Raw genomic sequence first — 22,311 nt, 5'->3', positions numbered from 1 at the left:
TCTAACAGTCAACATTCAAATTCTCTAACAGACAACATTCAAATCCTGTAACATACAAAATTCAAATCCTGTAACAGACAACATTCAAATCCTGTAACAGTCAACATTCAAATCCTGTAACAGTCTACGTTCAAATCCTGTAACAGTCAACATTCAAAATCTGTAACAGTCAACATTCAAATCCTGTAACAGTCAACATTCAAATTCTCTAACAGTCAACATTCAAATTATCTAACAGTCATCATTCAAAATCTGTAACATCCAACATTCAAATCCTGTAACATTCAAAATTCAAATCCTCTAACAGTCAACATTCAAATTCTCTAACAGTCAACATTCAAATCCTGTAACATTCAAAAGTCAAATCCTCTAACAGTCAACATTCAAATCCTCTAACAGTCAACATTCAAATTCTCTCTCTAACAGTCAACATTCAAATCCTGTAACATTCAAATTTCAAATTCTCTAACAGTCAACATTCACATCCTCTAACAGTCAACATTCAAATCCTTTAACATTCAAAATTCAAATCCTCTAACAGTCAACATTCATATCCTCTAACAGTCAACATTCAAATTATCTAACAGTCATCATTCAAAATGTGTAACATTCAACATTCAAAATCTGTAACATTCAAAATTCAAATCCTGTAACAGTCAACATTCAAATCCTGTAACAGTGAAAATTCAAATTCTGAAACAGTCAACATTTAAATCCTGTAACAGTAAACATTCAAATCCTGTAACAGTCAAAATTCAAATCATCTAACAGTCAACATTCAAATTCTCTAACAGTCAACATTCAACTTCTCTAACAGTCAACATTCAACTTCTCTAACAGTCAACATTCAAATTATCTAACAGTTAACATTCAAAATCTGTAACAGTCAACATTTAAATCCTCTAACAGTCAACATTCAAATCCTCTAACAGTCCATGTTTAAATCCTCTAACAGTCAACATTCAAATCCTCTAACAGTCAATATTCAAATTCTGAAACAGTCAAAATTCAAATCCTGTAACAGTCAAAATTCAAATCCTCTAACAGTCAACATTCAAATTCTCTAACAGACAACATTCAAATCCTGTAACATACAAAATTCAAATCCTGTAACAGACAACATTCAAATCCTGTAACAGTCAACATTCAAATCCTGTAACAGTCTACGTTCAAATCCTGTAACAGTCAACATTCAAAATCTGTAACAGTCAACATTCAAATCCTGTAACAGTCAACATTCAAATTCTCTAACAGTCAACATTCAAATTATCTAACAGTCATCATTCAAAATCTGTAACATCCAACATTCAAATCCTGTAACATTCAAAATTCAAATCCTCTAACAGTCAACATTCAAATTCTCTAACAGTCAACATTCAAATCCTGTAACATTCAAAAGTCAAATCCTCTAACAGTCAACATTCAAATCCTCTAACAGTCAACATTCAAATTCTCTCTCTAACAGTCAACATTCAAATCCTGTAACATTCAAATTTCAAATTCTCTAACAGTCAACATTCACATCCTCTAACAGTCAACATTCAAATCCTTTAACATTCAAAATTCAAATCCTCTAACAGTCAACATTCATATCCTCTAACAGTCAACATTCAAATTATCTAACAGTCATCATTCAAAATGTGTAACATTCAACATTCAAAATCTGTAACATTCAAAATTCAAATCCTGTAACAGTCAACATTCAAATCCTGTAACAGTGAAAATTCAAATTCTGAAACAGTCAACATTTAAATCCTGTAACAGTAAACATTCAAATCCTGTAACAGTCAAAATTCAAATCATCTAACAGTCAACATTCAAATTCTCTAACAGTCAACATTCAACTTCTCTAACAGTCAACATTCAAATTATCTAAGAGTTAACATTCAAAATCTGTAACAGTCAACATTTAAATCCTGTAACAGTCAACATTCAAATCCTCTATCAGTCCCCGTTCAAATCCTCTAACAGTCAACATTCAAATTCTCTAACAGTCAACATTCAAAATCTGTACCAGTTCAAATTCTGAAACAGTCAACATTCAAATTCTCTAACAGTCATCATTCAAATCCTGTAACATTCAAAATTCAACTCCTCTAACAGTCAACATTCAAATCCTCTAACAGTCAACATTCAAATTCTCTAACTATCAACATTCAAATCTGTAACAGTCAACATTTAAATCCTCTAACAGTCAACATTCAAATCCTCTATCAGTCCCCGTTCAAATCCTCTAACAGTCAACATTCATGTTCTCTAACAGTCAATATTCATATTCTCTAACAGTCAACATTCAAATCCTGTAACATTCAAAATTCAAATACTGTAACAGACAACATTCAAATCCTTTAACAGTCAACATTCAAATCCTGTAACAATCAACATTTAAATTCTATAACTGTCAACATTCAAATTCTGAAACAGTCAACATTCAAAATCTGTAACAGTCAACACTTAAATCCTGTAACAGTAAAAATTCAAATCCTCTAACAGTCAACATTCAAATCCTCTAACAGACAACATTCAAATCCTGTAACATACAAAATTCAAATCCTGTAACAGACAACATTCAAATCCTGTAACAGTTAACATTCAAATCCTGTAACAGTCTACGTTCAAATCCTGTAACAGTCAACATTCAAAATCTGTAACAGTCAACATTCAAATCCTGTAACAGTCAACATTCAAATTCTCTAACAGTCAACATTCAAATTCTCTAACAGTCAACATTCAAATCCTGTAACATTCAAAAGTCAAATCCTCTAACAGTCAACATTCAAATCCTCTAACACTCAACATTCAAATCCTCTAACAGTCAATTTTCAAATTCTGAAACAGTCAGCATTCAAATCCTGTAACAGTCATCATTCAAAATCTGTATCATTCAACATCTTTAACATTCAACATTAAAATCCTGTAACAGTCAACATTCAAATCCTGTAACAGTGAAAATTCAAATTCTGAAACAGTCAACATTCAAATCCTGTAACAGTCAACATTCAAATCCTGTAACATACAACATTCAAACCCTTTAACAGTCAAAATTCAAATAATCTAACATTCAACATTCAAATTCTCTAACAGTCAACATTCAAATTATCTAACAGTCATCATTCAAAATCTGTAACATCCAACATTTAAATCCTGTAACATTCAAAATTCAAATCCTCTAACAGTCAACATTCAAATCCTGTAACATTCAAATTTCAAATTCTCTACAAGTCAACATTCAAATCCTCTAACAGTCAACATTCAAATCCTGTAACATTCAAAATTCAAATCCTCTAACAGTCAACATTCATATCCTCTAACAGACAACATTCAAATTATCTAACAGTCATCATTCAAAATCTGTAACATCCAACATTCAATCCTGTAACATTCAAAATTCAAATCCTCTAACAGTCAACATTCAAAATCTCTAACAGTCAACATTCAAATCCTGTAACATTCAAAATTCAAATCCTCTAACAATCAACATTCAAATCCTCTAACACTCAACATTCAAATCCTCTAACAGTCAATTTTCAAATTCTGAAACAGTCAACTTTCAAATCCTGTAACAGTCATCATTCAAAATCTGTAACATTCAACATTCAAAATCTGTAACATTCAACATTTAAATCCTGTAACAGTCAACATTCAAATCCTGTAACAGTCAACATTCAAATCCTGTAACATACAACATTCAAACCCTTTAACAGTCAAAATTCAAATAATCTAACATTCAACATTCAAATTCTCTAACAGTCAACATTCAAATTATCTAACAGTCATCATTCAAAATCTGTAACATCCAACATTCAAATCCTGTAACATTCAAAATTCAAATCCTCTAACAGTCAATATTCAAATTCTCTAACAGTCAACATTCAAATCCTGTAACATTCAAATTTCAAATTCTCTAACAGTCAACATTCAAATCCTCTAACAGTCAACATTCAAATCCTGTAACATTCAAAATTCAAATCCTCTAACAGTCAGCATTCATATCCTCTAACAGTCAACATTCAAATTATCTAACAGTCATCATTCAAAATCTGTAACATTCAACATTCAAATCCTGTAACAGTCAAAATTCAAATCCTCTAACAGTCAACATTCAAATTCTCTAACAGTCAACATTCAAATCCTGTAACATTCAAAATTCAAATCCTCTAACAATCAACATTCAAATCCTCTAACACTCAACATTCAAATCCTCTAACAGTCAATTTTCAAATTCTGAAACAGTAAACTTTCAAATCTTGTAACAGTTATCATTCAAAATCTGTAACATTCAACATTCAAAATCTGTAACATTCAACATTTAAATCCTGTAACAGTCAACATTCAAATCCTGTAACAGTCAACATTCAAATCCTGTAACATACAACATTCAAACCCTTTAACAGTCAAAATTCAAATAATCTAACATTCAACATTCAAATTCTCTAACAGTCAACATTCAAATTATCTAACAGTCATCATTCAAAATCTGTAACATCCAACATTCAAATCCTGTAACATTCAAAATTCAAATCCTCTAACAGTCAATATTCAAATTCTCTAACAGTCAACATTCAAATCCTGTAACATTCAAATTTCAAATTCTCTAACAGTCAACATTCAAATCCTCTAACAGTCAACATTCAAATCCTGTAACATTCAAAATTCAAATCCTCTAACAGTCAGCATTCATATCCTCTAACAGTCAACATTCAAATTATCTAACAGTCATCATTCAAAATCTGTAACATTCAACATTCAAATCCTGTAACAGTCAAAATTCAAATCCTCTAACAGTCAACATTCAAATTCTCTAACAGTCAACATTCAAATCCTGTAAAATTCAAATTTCAAATTCTCTAACAGTCAACATTCAAATCCTGTAACATTCAAAATTCAAATACTCTAACAGTCAACATTTATATCTTCTAACAATCAACATTCAAATTATCTAACAGTCATCATTCAAAATCTGCAACATTCAACATTCAAATCCTGTAACAGTCAAAATTGAAATCCTCTAACAGTCAACATTCAAATCATGTAACAGTGAAAATTCAAATTCTGAAACAGTCAACATTCAAATCCTGTAACATTCAACATTCAAATCCTGTAACAGACAACATTCAAATCCTGTAACAGTCAAAATTCAAATCATCTAACAGTCAACATTCAAATTCTCTAACAGTCAACATTCAACTTCTCTAACAGTCAACATTCAAATTATCTAACAGTTAACATTCAAAATCTGTAACAGTCAACATTTAAATCCTCTAACAGTCAACATTCAAATCCTCTAACAGTCCATGTTTAAATCCTCTAACAGTCAACATTCAAATCCTCTAACAGTCAATATTCAAATTCTGAAACAGTCAAAATTCAAATCCTGTAACAGTCAAAATTCAAATCCTCTAACAGTCAACATTCAAATTCTCTAACAGTCAACATTCAAATTCTCTTACAGTCAACATTCAAATTCTCTAACAGTCAACATTCAAAATCTGTAACAGTCAACATTCAAATCCTGTAACAGTCAACATTCAAGTTCTCTATCACTCAACATTCAAATCCTCTAACAGTCATCATTAAAATCCTCTAACAGTCAACATTCAAATCCTCTAACAGTGAACATTCAAATTCTGAAACAGAAAAAATTCAAAATCTGTAACAGTCAACATTCAAGTCCTGTAACAGTCAACATTTAAATTCTATAACTGTCAACATTCAAATTCTGAAACAGTCAACATTCAAAATCTGTAACAGTCAACACTTAAATCCTGTAACAGTAAAAATTCAAATCCTCTAACTGTCAACATTCAAATCCTCTAACAGACAACATTCAAATCCTGTAACATAAAAAATTCAAATCCTGTAACAGACAACATTCAAATCCTGTAACAGTCAACATTCAAATCCTGTAACAGTCAACGTTCAAATCCTGTAACAGTCAACATTCAAAATCTGTAACAGTCAACATTCAAATCCTGTAACAGTCAACATTCAACTTCTCTAACAGTCAACATTCAAATTATCTAAGAGTTAACATTCAAAATCTGTAACAGTCAACATTTAAATCCTCTAACAGTCAACATTCAAATCCTCTATCAGTCCCCGTTCAAATCCTCTAACAGTCAACATTCAAATTCTCTAACAGTCAACATTCAAAATCTGTACCAGTTCAAATTCTGAAACAGTCAACATTCAAATTCTCTAACAGTCATCATTCAAATCCTGTAACATTCAAAATTCAACTCCTCTAACAGTCAACATTCAAATCCTCTAACAGTCAACATTCAAATTCTCTAACTATCAACATTCAAATCTGTAACAGTCAACATTTAAATCCTCTAACAGTCAACATTCAAATCCTCTATCAGTCCCCGTTCAAATCCTCTAACAGTCAACATTCATGTTCTCTAACAGTCAATATTCATATTCTCTAACAGTCAACATTCAAATCCTGTAACATTCAAAATTCAAATACTGTAACAGACAACATTCAAATCCTTTAACAGTCAACATTCAAATCCTGTAACAATCAACATTTAAATTCTATAACTGTCAACATTCAAATTCTGAAACAGTCAACATTCAAAATCTGTAACAGTCAACACTTAAATCCTGTAACAGTAAAAATTCAAATCCTCTAACAGTCAACATTCAAATCCTCTAACAGACAACATTCAAATCCTGTAACATACAAAATTCAAATCCTGTAACAGACAACATTCAAATCCTGTAACAGTCAACATTCAAATCCTGTAACAGTCTACGTTCAAATCCTGTAACAGTCAACATTCAAAATCTGTAACAGTCAACATTCAAATCCTGTAACAGTCAACATTCAAATTCTCTAACAGTCAACATTCAAATTATCTAACAGTCATCATTCAAAATCTGTAACATCCAACATTCAAATCCTGTAACATTCAAAATTCAAATCCTCTAACAGTCAACATTCAAATTCTCTAACAGTCAACATTCAAATCCTGTAACATTCAAAAGTCAAATCCTCTAACAGTCAACATTCAAATCCTCTAACACTCAACATTCAAATCCTCTAACAGTCAATTTTCAAATTCTGAAACAGTCAGCATTCAAATCCTGTAACAGTCATCATTCAAAATCTGTATCATTCAACATCTTTAACATTCAACATTCAAATCCTGTAACAGTCAACATTCAAATCCTGTAACAGTGAAAATTCAAATTCTGAAACAGTCAACATTCAAATCCTGTAACAGTCAACATTCAAATCCTGTAACATACAACATTCAAACCCTTTAACAGTCAAAATTCAAATAATCTAACATTCAACATTCAAATTCTCTAACAGTCAACATTCAAATTATCTAACAGTCATCATTCAAAATCTGTAACATCCAACATTTAAATCCTGTAACATTCAAAATTCAAATCCTCTAACAGTCAACATTCAAATCCTGTAACATTCAAATTTCAAATTCTCTACAAGTCAACATTCAAATCCTCTAACAGTCAACATTCAAATACTGTAACATTCAAAATTCAAATCCTCTAACAGTCAACATTCATATCCTCTAACAGACAACATTCAAATTATCTAACAGTCATCATTCAAAATCTGTAACATCCAACATTCAATCCTGTAACATTCAAAATTCAAATCCTCTAACAGTCAACATTCAAAATCTCTAACAGTCAACATTCAAATCCTGTAACATTCAAAATTCAAATCCTCTAACAATCAACATTCAAATCCTCTAACACTCAACATTCAAATCCTCTAACAGTCAATTTTCAAATTCTGAAACAGTCAACTTTCAAATCCTGTAACAGTCATCATTCAAAATCTGTAACATTCAACATTCAAAATCTGTAACATTCAACATTTAAATCCTGTAACAGTCAACATTCAAATCCTGTAACAGTCAACATTCAAATCCTGTAACATACAACATTCAAACCCTTTAACAGTCAAAATTCAAATAATCTAACATTCAACATTCAAATTCTCTAACAGTCAACATTCAAATTATCTAACAGTCATCATTCAAAATCTGTAACATCCAACATTCAAATCCTGTAACATTCAAAATTCAAATCCTCTAACAGTCAATATTCAAATTCTCTAACAGTCAACATTCAAATCCTGTAACATTCAAATTTCAAATTCTCTAACAGTCAACATTCAAATCCTCTAACAGTCAACATTCAAATCCTGTAACATTCAAAATTCAAATCCTCTAACAGTCAGCATTCATATCCTCTAACAGTCAACATTCAAATTATCTAACAGTCATCATTCAAAATCTGTAACATTCAACATTCAAATCCTGTAACAGTCAAAATTCAAATCCTCTAACAGTCAACATTCAAATTCTCTAACAGTCAACATTCAAATCCTGTAAAATTCAAATTTCAAATTCTCTAAGTCAACATTCAAATCCTGTAACATTCAAAATTCAAATCCTCTAACAGTCAACATTCAAATCCTGTAACATTCACATTTCAAATTCTCTAACAGTCAACATTAAAATACTCTGTCAACATTCAAATCCTGTAACATTCAAAATTCAAATACTCTAACAGTCAACATTTATATCTTCTAACAATCAACATTCAAATTATCTAACAGTCATCATTCAAAATCTGCAACATTCAACATTCAAATCCTGTAACAGTCAAAATTCAAATCCTCTAACAGTCAACATTCAAATCATGTAACAGTGAAAATTCAAATTCTGAAACAGTCAACATTCAAATCCTGTAACATTCAACATTCAAATCCTGTAACAGACAACATTCAAATCCTGTAACAGTCAAAATTCAAATCATCTAACAGTCAACATTCAAATTCTCTAACAGTCAACATTCAACTTCTCTAACAGTCAACATTCAACTTCTCTAACAGTCAACATTCAAATTATCTAACAGTTAACATTCAAAATCTGTAACAGTCAACATTTAAATCCTCTAACAGTCAACATTCAAATCCTCTAACAGTCCATGTTTAAATCCTCTAACAGTCAACATTCAAATCCTCTAACAGTCAATATTCAAATTCTGAAACAGTCAAAATTCAAATCCTGTAACAGTCAAAATTCAAATCCTCTAACAGTCAACATTCAAATTCTCTAACAGACAACATTCAAATCCTGTAACATACAAAATTCAAATCCTGTAACAGACAACATTCAAATCCTGTAACAGTCAACATTCAAATCCTGTAACAGTCTACGTTCAAATCCTGTAACAGTCAACATTCAAAATCTGTAACAGTCAACATTCAAATCCTGTAACAGTCAACATTCAAATTCTCTAACAGTCAACATTCAAATTATCTAACAGTCATCATTCAAAATCTGTAACATCCAACATTCAAATCCTGTAACATTCAAAATTCAAATCCTCTAACAGTCAACATTCAAATTCTCTAACAGTCAACATTCAAATCCTGTAACATTCAAAAGTCAAATCCTCTAACAGTCAACATTCAAATCCTCTAACAGTCAACATTCAAATTCTCTCTCTAACAGTCAACATTCAAATCCTGTAACATTCAAATTTCAAATTCTCTAACAGTCAACATTCACATCCTCTAACAGTCAACATTCAAATCCTTTAACATTCAAAATTCAAATCCTCTAACAGTCAACATTCATATCCTCTAACAGTCAACATTCAAATTATCTAACAGTCATCATTCAAAATGTGTAACATTCAACATTCAAAATCTGTAACATTCAAAATTCAAATCCTGTAACAGTCAACATTCAAATCCTGTAACAGTGAAAATTCAAATTCTGAAACAGTCAACATTTAAATCCTGTAACAGTAAACATTCAAATCCTGTAACAGTCAAAATTCAAATCATCTAACAGTCAACATTCAAATTCTCTAACAGTCAACATTCAACTTCTCTAACAGTCAACATTCAAATTATCTAAGAGTTAACATTCAAAATCTGTAACAGTCAACATTTAAATCCTGTAACAGTCAACATTCAAATCCTCTATCAGTCCCCGTTCAAATCCTCTAACAGTCAACATTCAAATTCTCTAACAGTCAACATTCAAAATCTGTACCAGTTCAAATTCTGAAACAGTCAACATTCAAATTCTCTAACAGTCATCATTCAAATCCTGTAACATTCAAAATTCAACTCCTCTAACAGTCAACATTCAAATCCTCTAACAGTCAACATTCAAATTCTCTAACTATCAACATTCAAATCTGTAACAGTCAACATTTAAATCCTCTAACAGTCAACATTCAAATCCTCTATCAGTCCCCGTTCAAATCCTCTAACAGTCAACATTCATGTTCTCTAACAGTCAATATTCATATTCTCTAACAGTCAACATTCAAATCCTGTAACATTCAAAATTCAAATACTGTAACAGACAACATTCAAATCCTTTAACAGTCAACATTCAAATCCTGTAACAATCAACATTTAAATTCTATAACTGTCAACATTCAAATTCTGAAACAGTCAACATTCAAAATCTGTAACAGTCAACACTTAAATCCTGTAACAGTAAAAATTCAAATCCTCTAACAGTCAACATTCAAATCCTCTAACAGACAACATTCAAATCCTGTAACATACAAAATTCAAATCCTGTAACAGACAACATTCAAATCCTGTAACAGTTAACATTCAAATCCTGTAACAGTCTACGTTCAAATCCTGTAACAGTCAACATTCAAAATCTGTAACAGTCAACATTCAAATCCTGTAACAGTCAACATTCAAATTCTCTAACAGTCAACATTCAAATTCTCTAACAGTCAACATTCAAATCCTGTAACATTCAAAAGTCAAATCCTCTAACAGTCAACATTCAAATCCTCTAACACTCAACATTCAAATCCTCTAACAGTCAATTTTCAAATTCTGAAACAGTCAGCATTCAAATCCTGTAACAGTCATCATTCAAAATCTGTATCATTCAACATCTTTAACATTCAACATTAAAATCCTGTAACAGTCAACATTCAAATCCTGTAACAGTGAAAATTCAAATTCTGAAACAGTCAACATTCAAATCCTGTAACAGTCAACATTCAAATCCTGTAACATACAACATTCAAACCCTTTAACAGTCAAAATTCAAATAATCTAACATTCAACATTCAAATTCTCTAACAGTCAACATTCAAATTATCTAACAGTCATCATTCAAAATCTGTAACATCCAACATTTAAATCCTGTAACATTCAAAATTCAAATCCTCTAACAGTCAACATTCAAATCCTGTAACATTCAAATTTCAAATTCTCTACAAGTCAACATTCAAATCCTCTAACAGTCAACATTCAAATCCTGTAACATTCAAAATTCAAATCCTCTAACAGTCAACATTCATATCCTCTAACAGACAACATTCAAATTATCTAACAGTCATCATTCAAAATCTGTAACATCCAACATTCAATCCTGTAACATTCAAAATTCAAATCCTCTAACAGTCAACATTCAAAATCTCTAACAGTCAACATTCAAATCCTGTAACATTCAAAATTCAAATCCTCTAACAATCAACATTCAAATCCTCTAACACTCAACATTCAAATCCTCTAACAGTCAATTTTCAAATTCTGAAACAGTCAACTTTCAAATCCTGTAACAGTCATCATTCAAAATCTGTAACATTCAACATTCAAAATCTGTAACATTCAACATTTAAATCCTGTAACAGTCAACATTCAAATCCTGTAACAGTCAACATTCAAATCCTGTAACATACAACATTCAAACCCTTTAACAGTCAAAATTCAAATAATCTAACATTCAACATTCAAATTCTCTAACAGTCAACATTCAAATTATCTAACAGTCATCATTCAAAATCTGTAACATCCAACATTCAAATCCTGTAACATTCAAAATTCAAATCCGCTAACAGTCAATATTCAAATTCTCTAACAGTCAACATTCAAATCCTGTAACATTCAAATTTCAAATTCTCTAACAGTCAACATTCAAATCCTCTAACAGTCAACATTCAAATCCTGTAACATTCAAAATTCAAATCCTCTAACAGTCAGCATTCAAATTCTCTAACAGTCAACATTCAAATCCTGTAACATTCAAAATTCAAATCCTCTAACAATCAACATTCAAATCCTCTAACACTCAACATTCAAATCCTCTAACAGTCAATTTTCAAATTCTGAAACAGTAAACTTTCAAATCTTGTAACAGTTATCATTCAAAATCTGTAACATTCAACATTCAAAATCTGTAACATTCAACATTTAAATCCTGTAACAGTCAACATTCAAATCCTGTAACAGTCAACATTCAAATCCTGTAACATACAACATTCAAACCCTTTAACAGTCAAAATTCAAATAATCTAACATTCAACATTCAAATTCTCTAACAGTCAACATTCAAATTATCTAACAGTCATCATTCAAAATCTGTAACATCCAACATTCAAATCCTGTAACATTCAAAATTCAAATCCTCTAACAGTCAATATTCAAATTCTCTAACAGTCAACATTCAAATCCTGTAACATTCAAATTTCAAATTCTCTAACAGTCAACATTCAAATCCTCTAACAGTCAACATTCAAATCCTGTAACATTCAAAATTCAAATCCTCTAACAGTCAGCATTCATATCCTCTAACAGTCAACATTCAAATTATCTAACAGTCATCATTCAAAATCTGTAACATTCAACATTCAAATCCTGTAACAGTCAAAATTCAAATCCTCTAACAGTCAACATTCAAATTCTCTAACAGTCAACATTCAAATCCTGTAAAATTCAAATTTCAAATTCTCTAACAGTCAACATTCAAATCCTGTAACATTCAAAATTCAAATACTCTAACAGTCAACATTTATATCTTCTAACAATCAACATTCAAATTATCTAACAGTCATCATTCAAAATCTGCAACATTCAACATTCAAATCCTGTAACAGTCAAAATTGAAATCCTCTAACAGTCAACATTCAAATCATGTAACAGTGAAAATTCAAATTCTGAAACAGTCAACATTCAAATCCTGTAACATTCAACATTCAAATCCTGTAACAGACAACATTCAAATCCTGTAACAGTCAAAATTCAAATCATCTAACAGTCAACATTCAAATTCTCTAACAGTCAACATTCAACTTCTCTAACAGTCAACATTCAAATTATCTAACAGTTAACATTCAAAATCTGTAACAGTCAACATTTAAATCCTCTAACAGTCAACATTCAAATCCTCTAACAGTCCATGTTTAAATCCTCTAACAGTCAACATTCAAATCCTCTAACAGTCAATATTCAAATTCTGAAACAGTCAAAATTCAAATCCTGTAACAGTCAAAATTCAAATCCTCTAACAGTCAACATTCAAATTCTCTAACAGTCAACATTCAAATTCTCTTACAGTCAACATTCAAATTCTCTAACAGTCAACATTCAAAATCTGTAACAGTCAACATTCAAATCCTGTAACAGTCAACATTCAAGTTCTCTATCACTCAACATTCAAATCCTCTAACAGTCATCATTAAAATCCTCTAACAGTCAACATTCAAATCCTCTAACAGTGAACATTCAAATTCTGAAACAGAAAAAATTCAAAATCTGTAACAGTCAACATTCAAGTCCTGTAACAGTCAACATTTAAATTCTATAACTGTCAACATTCAAATTCTGAAACAGTCAACATTCAAAATCTGTAACAGTCAACACTTAAATCCTGTAACAGTAAAAATTCAAATCCTCTAACTGTCAACATTCAAATCCTCTAACAGACAACATTCAAATCCTGTAACATAAAAAATTCAAATCCTGTAACAGACAACATTCAAATCCTGTAACAGTCAACATTCAAATCCTGTAACAGTCAACGTTCAAATCCTGTAACAGTCAACATTCAAAATCTGTAACAGTCAACATTCAAATCCTGTAACAGTCAACATTCAAATTCTCTAACAGTCAACATTCAAATTATCTAACAGTCATCATTCAAAATCTGTAACATCCAACATTCAAATCCTGTAACATTCAAAATTCAAATCCTCTAACAGTCAACATTCAAATTCTCTAACAGTCAACATTCAAATCCTGTAACGTTCAAAATTCAAATCCTCTAACAGTCAACATTCAAATCCTCTAACACTCAACATTCAAATCCTCTAACAGTCAATTTTCAAATTCTGAAACAGTCAACATTCAAATCCTGTAACAGTCATCATTCAAAATCTGTATCATTCAACATTCAAAATCTTTAACATTCAACATTCAAATCCTGTAACAGTCAACATTCAAATCCTGTAACAGTGAAAATTCAAATTCTGAAAAAGTCAACATTCAAATCCTGTAACAGTCAACATTCAAATCCTGTAACATACAACATTCAAACCCTTTAACAGTCAAAATTCAAATTATCTAACAGTCATCATTCAAAATCTGTAACATCCAACATTTAAATCCTGTAACATTCAAAATTCAAATCCTCTAACAGTCAACATTCAAATTCTCTAACAGTCAACATTCAAATTATCTAACAGTCATCATTCAAAATCTGTAACATCCAACATTTAAATCCTGTAACATTCAAAATTCAAATCCTCTAACAGTCAACATTCAAATTCTCTAACAGTCAACATTCAAATCCTGTAACATTCAAATTTCAAATTCTCTACAAGTCAACATTCAAATCCTCTAACAGTCAACATTCAAATCCTGTAACATTCAAAATTCAAATCCTCTAACAGTCAACATTCATATCCTCTAACAGTCAACATTCAAATTATCTAACAGTCATCATTCAAAATCTGTAACATCCAACATTCAATCCTGTAACATTCAAAATTCAAATCCTCTAACAGTCAACATTCAAATTCTCTAACAGTCAACATTCAAATCCTGTAACATTCAAAATTCAAATCCTCTAACAGTCAACATTCAAATCCTCTAACACTCAACATTCAAATCCTCTAACAGTCAATTTTCAAATTCTGAAACAGTCAACTTTCAAATTATCTAACAGTCATCATTCAAAATCTGCAACATTCAACATTCAAATCCTGTAACAGTCAAAATTCAAATCCTCTAACAGTCAACATTCAAATCATGTAACAGTGAAAATTCAAATTCTGAAACAGTCAACATTCAAATCCTGTAACATTCAACATTCAAATCCTGTAACAGACAACATTCAAATCCTGTAACAGTCAAAATTCAAATCATCTAACAGTCAACATTCAAATTCTCTAACAGTCAACATTCAACTTCTCTAACAGTCAACATTCAAATTATCTAACAGTTAACATTCAAAATCTGTAACAGTCAACATTTAAATCCTCTAACAGTCAACATTCAAATCCTCTAACAGTCCATGTTTAAATCCTCTAACAGTCAACATTCAAATCCTCTAACAGTCAATATTCAAATTCTGAAACAGTCAAAATTCAAATCCTGTAACAGTCAAAATTCAAATCCTCTAACAGTCAACATTCAAATTCTCTAACAGACAACATTCAAATCCTGTAACATACAAAATTCAAATCCTGTAACAGACAACATTCAAATCCTGTAACAGTCAACATTCAAATCCTGTAACAGTCTACGTTCAAATCCTGTAACAGTCAACATTCAAAATCTGTAACAGTCAACATTCAAATCCTGTAACAGTCAACATTCAAATTATCTAACAGTCATCATTCAAAATCTGTAACATCCAACATTCAAATCCTGTAACATTCAAAATTCAAAAAACAAAATTCAAAATTCAAAAACAGTCAACATTCAAATTCTCTAACAGTCAACATTCAAATCCTGTAACATTCAAAAGTCAAATCCTCTAACAGTCAACATTCAAAATCTGTAACAGTCAACATTTAAATCCTCTAACAGTCAACATTCAAATCCTCTAACAGTCCATGTTTAAATCCTCTAACAGTCAACATTCAAATCCTCTAACAGTCAATATTCAAATTCTGAAACAGTCAAAATTCAAATCCTGTAACAGTCAAAATTCAAATCCTCTAACAGTCAACATTCAAATTCTCTAACAGACAACATTCAAATCCTGTAACATACAAAATTCAAATCCTGTAACAGACAACATTCAAATCCTGTAACAGTCAACATTCAAATCCTGTAACAGTCTACGTTCAAATCCTGTAACAGTCATCATTCAAAATCTGTAACATCCAACATTTAAATCCTGTAACATTCAAAATTCAAATCCTCTAACAGTCAACATTCAAATTCTCTAACAGTCAACATTCAAATTATCTAACAGTCATCATTCAAAATCTGTAACATCCAACATTTAAATCCTGTAACATTCAAAATTCAAATCCTCTAACAGTCAACATTCAAATTCTCTAACAGTCAACATTCAAATCCTGTAACATTCAAATTTCAAATTCTCTACAAGTCAACATTCAAATCCTCTAACAGTCAACATTCAAATCCTGTAACATTCAAAATTCAAATCCTCTAACAGTCAACATTCATATCCTCTAACAGTCAACATTCAAATTATCTAACAGTCATCATTCAAAATCTGTAACATCCAACATTCAATCCTGTAACATTCAAAATTCAAATCCTCTAACAGTCAACATTCAAATTCTCTAACAGTCAACATTCAAATCCTGTAACATTCAAAATTCAAATCCTCTAACAGTCAACATTCAAATCCTCTAACACTCAACATTCAAATCCTCTAACAGTCAATTTTCAAATTCTGAAACAGTCAACTTTCAAATTATCTAACAGTCATCATTCAAAATCTGCAACATTCAACATTCAAATCCTGTAACAGTCAAAATTCAAATCCTCTAACAGTCAACATTCAAATCATGTAACAGTGAAAATTCAAATTCTGAAACAGTCAACATTCAAATCCTGTAACATTCAACATTCAAATCCTGTAACAGACAACATTCAAATCCTGTAACAGTCAAAATTCAAATCATCTAACAGTCAACATTCAAATTCTCTAACAGTCAACATTCAACTTCTCTAACAGTCAACATTCAAATTATCTAACAGTTAACATTCAAAATCTGTAACAGTCAACATTTAAATCCTCTAACAGTCAACATTCAAATCCTCTAACAGTCCATGTTTAAATCCTCTAACAGTCAACATTCAAATCCTCTAACAGTCAATATTCAAATTCTGAAACAGTCAAAATTCAAATCCTGTAACAGTCAAAATTCAAATCCTCTAACAGTCAACATTCAAATTCTCTAACAGACAACATTCAAATCCTGTAACATACAAAATTCAAATCCTGTAACAGACAACATTCAAATCCTGTAACAGTCAACATTCAAATCCTGTAACAGTCTACGTTCAAATCCTGTAACAGTCAACATTCAAAATCTGTAACAGTCAACATTCAAATCCTGTAACAGTCAACATTCAAATTCTCTAACAGTCAACATTCAAATTATCTAACAGTCATCATTCAAAATCTGTAACATCCAACATTCAAATCCTGTAACATTCAAAATTCAAATCCTCTAACAGTCAACATTCAAATTCTCTAACAGTCAACATTCAAATCCTGTAACATTCAAAAGTCAAATCCTCTAACAGTCAACATTCAAATCCTCTAACAGTCAACATTCAAATTCTCTCTCTAACAGTCAACATTCAAATCCTGTAACATTCAAATTTCAAATTCTCTAACAGTCAACATTCACATCCTCTAACAGTCAACATTCAAATCCTTTAACATTCAAAATTCAAATCCTCTAACAGTCAACATTCATATCCTCTAACAGTCAACATTCAAATTATCTAACAGTCATCATTCAAAATGTGTAACATTCAACATTCAAAATCTGTAACATTCAAAATTCAAATCCTGTAACAGTCAACATTCAAATCCTGTAACAGTGAAAATTCAAATTCTGAAACAGTCAACATTCAAATCCTGTAACAGTCAACATTCAAATCCTGTAACAGTCAAAATTCAAATCATCTAACAGTCAACATTCAAATTCTCTAACAGTCAACATTCAACTTCTCTAACAGTCAACATTCAAATTATCTAAGAGTTAACATTCAAAATCTGTAACAGTCAACATTTAAATCCTCTAACAGTCAACATTCAAATCCTCTATCAGTCCCCGTTCAAATCCTCTAACAGTCAACATTCAAATTCTCTAACAGTCAACATTCAAAATCTGTACCAGTTCAAATTCTGAAACAGTCAACATTCAAATTCTCTAACAGTCATCATTCAAATCCTGTAACATTCAAAATTCAACTCCTCTAACAGTCAACATTCAAATCCTCTAACAGTCAACATTCAAATTCTCTAACTATCAACATTCAAATCTGTAACAGTCAACATTTAAATCCTCTAACAGTCAACATTCAAATCCTCTATCAGTCCCCGTTCAAATCCTCTAACAGTCAACATTCATGTTCTCTAACAGTCAATATTCATATTCTCTAACAGTCAACATTCAAATCCTGTAACATTCAAAATTCAAATACTGTAACAGACAACATTCAAATCCTTTAACAGTCAACATTCAAATCCTGTAACAATCAACATTTAAATTCTATAACTGTCAACATTCAAATTCTGAAACAGTCAACATTCAAAATCTGTAACAGTCAACACTTAAATCCTGTAACAGTAAAAATTCAAATCCTCTAACAGTCAACATTCAAATCCTCTAACAGACAACATTCAAATCCTGTAACATACAAAATTCAAATCCTGTAACAGACAACATTCAAATCCTGTAACAGTCAACATTCAAATCCTGTAACAGTCTACGTTCAAATCCTGTAACAGTCAACATTCAAAATCTGTAACAGTCAACATTCAAATCCTGTAACAGTCAACATTCAAATTCTCTAACAGTCAACATTCAAATTATCTAACAGTCATCATTCAAAATCTGTAACATCCAACATTCAAATCCTGTAACATTCAAAATTCAAATCCTCTAACAGTCAACATTCAAATTCTCTAACAGTCAACATTCAAATCCTGTAACATTCAAAAGTCAAATCCTCTAACAGTCAACATTCAAATCCTCTAACACTCAACATTCAAATCCTCTAACAGTCAATTTTCAAATTCTGAAACAGTCAGCATTCAAATCCTGTAACAGTCATCATTCAAAATCTGTATCATTCAACATCTTTAACATTCAACATTCAAATCCTGTAACAGTCAACATTCAAATCCTGTAACAGTGAAAATTCAAATTCTGAAACAGTCAACATTCAAATCCTGTAACAGTCAACATTCAAATCCTGTAACATACAACATTCAAACCCTTTAACAGTCAAAATTCAAATAATCTAACATTCAACATTCAAATTCTCTAACAGTCAACATTCAAATTATCTAACAGTCATCATTCAAAATCTGTAACATCCAACATTTAAATCCTGTAACATTCAAAATTCAAATCCTCTAACAGTCAACATTCAAATCCTGTAACATTCAAATTTCAAATTCTCTACAAGTCAACATTCAAATCCTCTAACAGTCAACATTCAAATCCTGTAACATTCAAAATTCAAATCCTCTAACAGTCAACATTCATATCCTCTAACAGACAACATTCAAATTATCTAACAGTCATCATTCAAAATCTGTAACATCCAACATTCAATCCTGTAACATTCAAAATTCAAATCCTCTAACAGTCAACATTCAAAATCTCTAACAGTCAACATTCAAATCCTGTAACATTCAAAATTCAAATCCTCTAACAATCAACATTCAAATCCTCTAACACTCAACATTCAAATCCTCTAACAGTCAATTTTCAAATTCTGAAACAGTCAACTTTCAAATCTTGTAACAGTTATCATTCAAAATCTGTAACATTCAACATTCAAAATCTGTAACATTCAACATTTAAATCCTGTAACAGTCAACATTCAAATCCTGTAACAGTCAACATTCAAATCCTGTAACATACAACATTCAAACCCTTTAACAGTCAAAATTCAAATAATCTAACATTCAACATTCAAATTCTCTAACAGTCAACATTCAAATTATCTAACAGTCATCATTCAAAATCTGTAACATCCAACATTCAAATCCTGTAACATTCAAAATTCAAATCCTCTAACAGTCAATATTCAAATTCTCTAACAGTCAACATTCAAATCCTGTAACATTCAAATTTCAAATTCTCTAACAGTCAACATTCAAATCCTCTAACAGTCAACATTCAAATCCTGTAACATTCAAAATTCAAATCCTCTAACAGTCAACATTCAAATTCTCTAACAGTCAACATTCAAATCCTGTAACATTCAAAATTCAAATCCTCTAACAATCAACATTCAAATCCTCTAACACTCAACATTCAAATCCTCTAACAGTCAATTTTCAAATTCTGAAACAGTCAACTTTCAAATCTTGTAACAGTTATCATTCAAAATCTGTAACATTCAACATTCAAAATCTGTAACATTCAACATTTAAATCCTGTAACAGTCAACATTCAAATCCTGTAACAGTCAACATTCAAATCCTGTAACATACAACATTCAAACCCTTTAACAGTCAAAATTCAAATAATCTAACATTCAACATTCAAATTCTCTAACAGTCAACATTCAAATTATCTAACAGTCATCATTCAAAATCTGTAACATCCAACATTCAAATCCTGTAACATTCAAAATTCAAATCCTCTAACAGTCAATATTCAATTTCTCTAACAGTCAACATTCAAATCCTGTAACATTCAAATTTCAAATTCTCTAACAGTCAACATTCAAATCCTCTAACAGTCAACATTCAAATCCTGTAACATTCAAAATTCAAATCCTCTAACAGTCAGCATTCATATCCTCTAACAGTCAACATTCAAATTATCTAACAGTCATCATTCAAAATCTGTAACATTCAACATTCAAATCCTGTAACAGTCAAAATTCAAATCCTCTAACAGTCAACATTCAAATTCTCTAACAGTCAACATTCAAATCCTGTAACATTCAAAATTCAAATCCTCTAACAATCAACATTCAAATCCTCTAACACTCAACATTCAAATCCTCTAACAGTCAATTTTCAAATTCTGAAACAGTCAACTTTCAAATCTTGTAACAGTTATCATTCAAAATCTGTAACATTCAACATTCAAAATCTGTAACATTCAACATTCAAATCCTGTAACAGTCAACATTCAAATCCTGTAACATACAACATTCAAACCCTTTAACAGTCAAAATTCAAATAATCTAACATTCAACATTCAAATTCTCTAACAGTCAACATTCAAATTATCTAACAGTCATCATTCAAAATCTGTAACATCCAACATTCAAATCCTGTAACATTCAAAATTCAAATCCTCTAACAGTCAATATTCAAATTCTCTAACAGTCAACATTCAAATCCTGTAACATTCAAATTTCAAATTCTCTAACAGTCAACATTCAAATCCTCTAACAGTCAACATTCAAATCCTGTAACATTCAAAATTCAAATCCTCTAACAGTCAGCATTCATATCCTCTAACAGTCAACATTCAAATTATCTAACAGTCATCATTCAAAATCTGTAACATTCAACATTCAAATCCTGTAACAGTCAAAATTCAAATCCTCTAACAGTCAACATTCAAATTCTCTAACAGTCAACATTCAAATCCTGTAAAATTCAAATTTCAAATTCTCTAACAGTCAACATTCAAATCCTGTAACATTCAAAATTCAAATCCTCTAACAGTCAACATTCAAATCCTGTAACATTCACATTTCAAATTCTCTAACAGTCAACATTAAAATACTCTGTCAACATTCAAATCCTGTAACATTCAAAATTCAAATACTCTAACAGTCAACATTTATATCTTCTAACAATCAACATTCAAATTATCTAACAGTCATCATTCAAAATCTGCAACATTCAACATTCAAATCCTGTAACAGTCAAAATTGAAATCCTCTAACAGTCAACATTCAAATCATGTAACAGTGAAAATTCAAATTCTGAAACAGTCAACATTCAAATCCTGTAACATTCAACATTCAAATCCTGTAACAGACAACATTCAAATCCTGTAACAGTCAAAATTCAAATCATCTAACAGTCAACATTCAAATTCTCTAACAGTCAACATTCAACTTCTCTAACAGTCAACATTCAAATTATCTAACAGTTAACATTCAAAATCTGTAACAGTCAACATTTAAATCCTCTAACAGTCAACATTCAAATCCTCTAACAGTCCATGTTTAAATCCTCTAACAGTCAACATTCAAATCCTCTAACAGTCAATATTCAAATTCTGAAACAGTCAAAATTCAAATCCTGTAACAGTCAAAATTCAAATCCTCTAACAGTCAACATTCAA

The sequence above is a fragment of the Crinia signifera genome, chromosome 1, assembly GCF_055691185.1.
Source record: "Crinia signifera chromosome 1, ASM5569118v1, whole genome shotgun sequence".
NCBI lineage: Eukaryota > Metazoa > Chordata > Amphibia > Anura > Myobatrachidae > Crinia > Crinia signifera.
The sequence above is the reverse complement of the archived record's forward strand: the minus strand, read 5'-3'. Positions refer to the sequence as shown.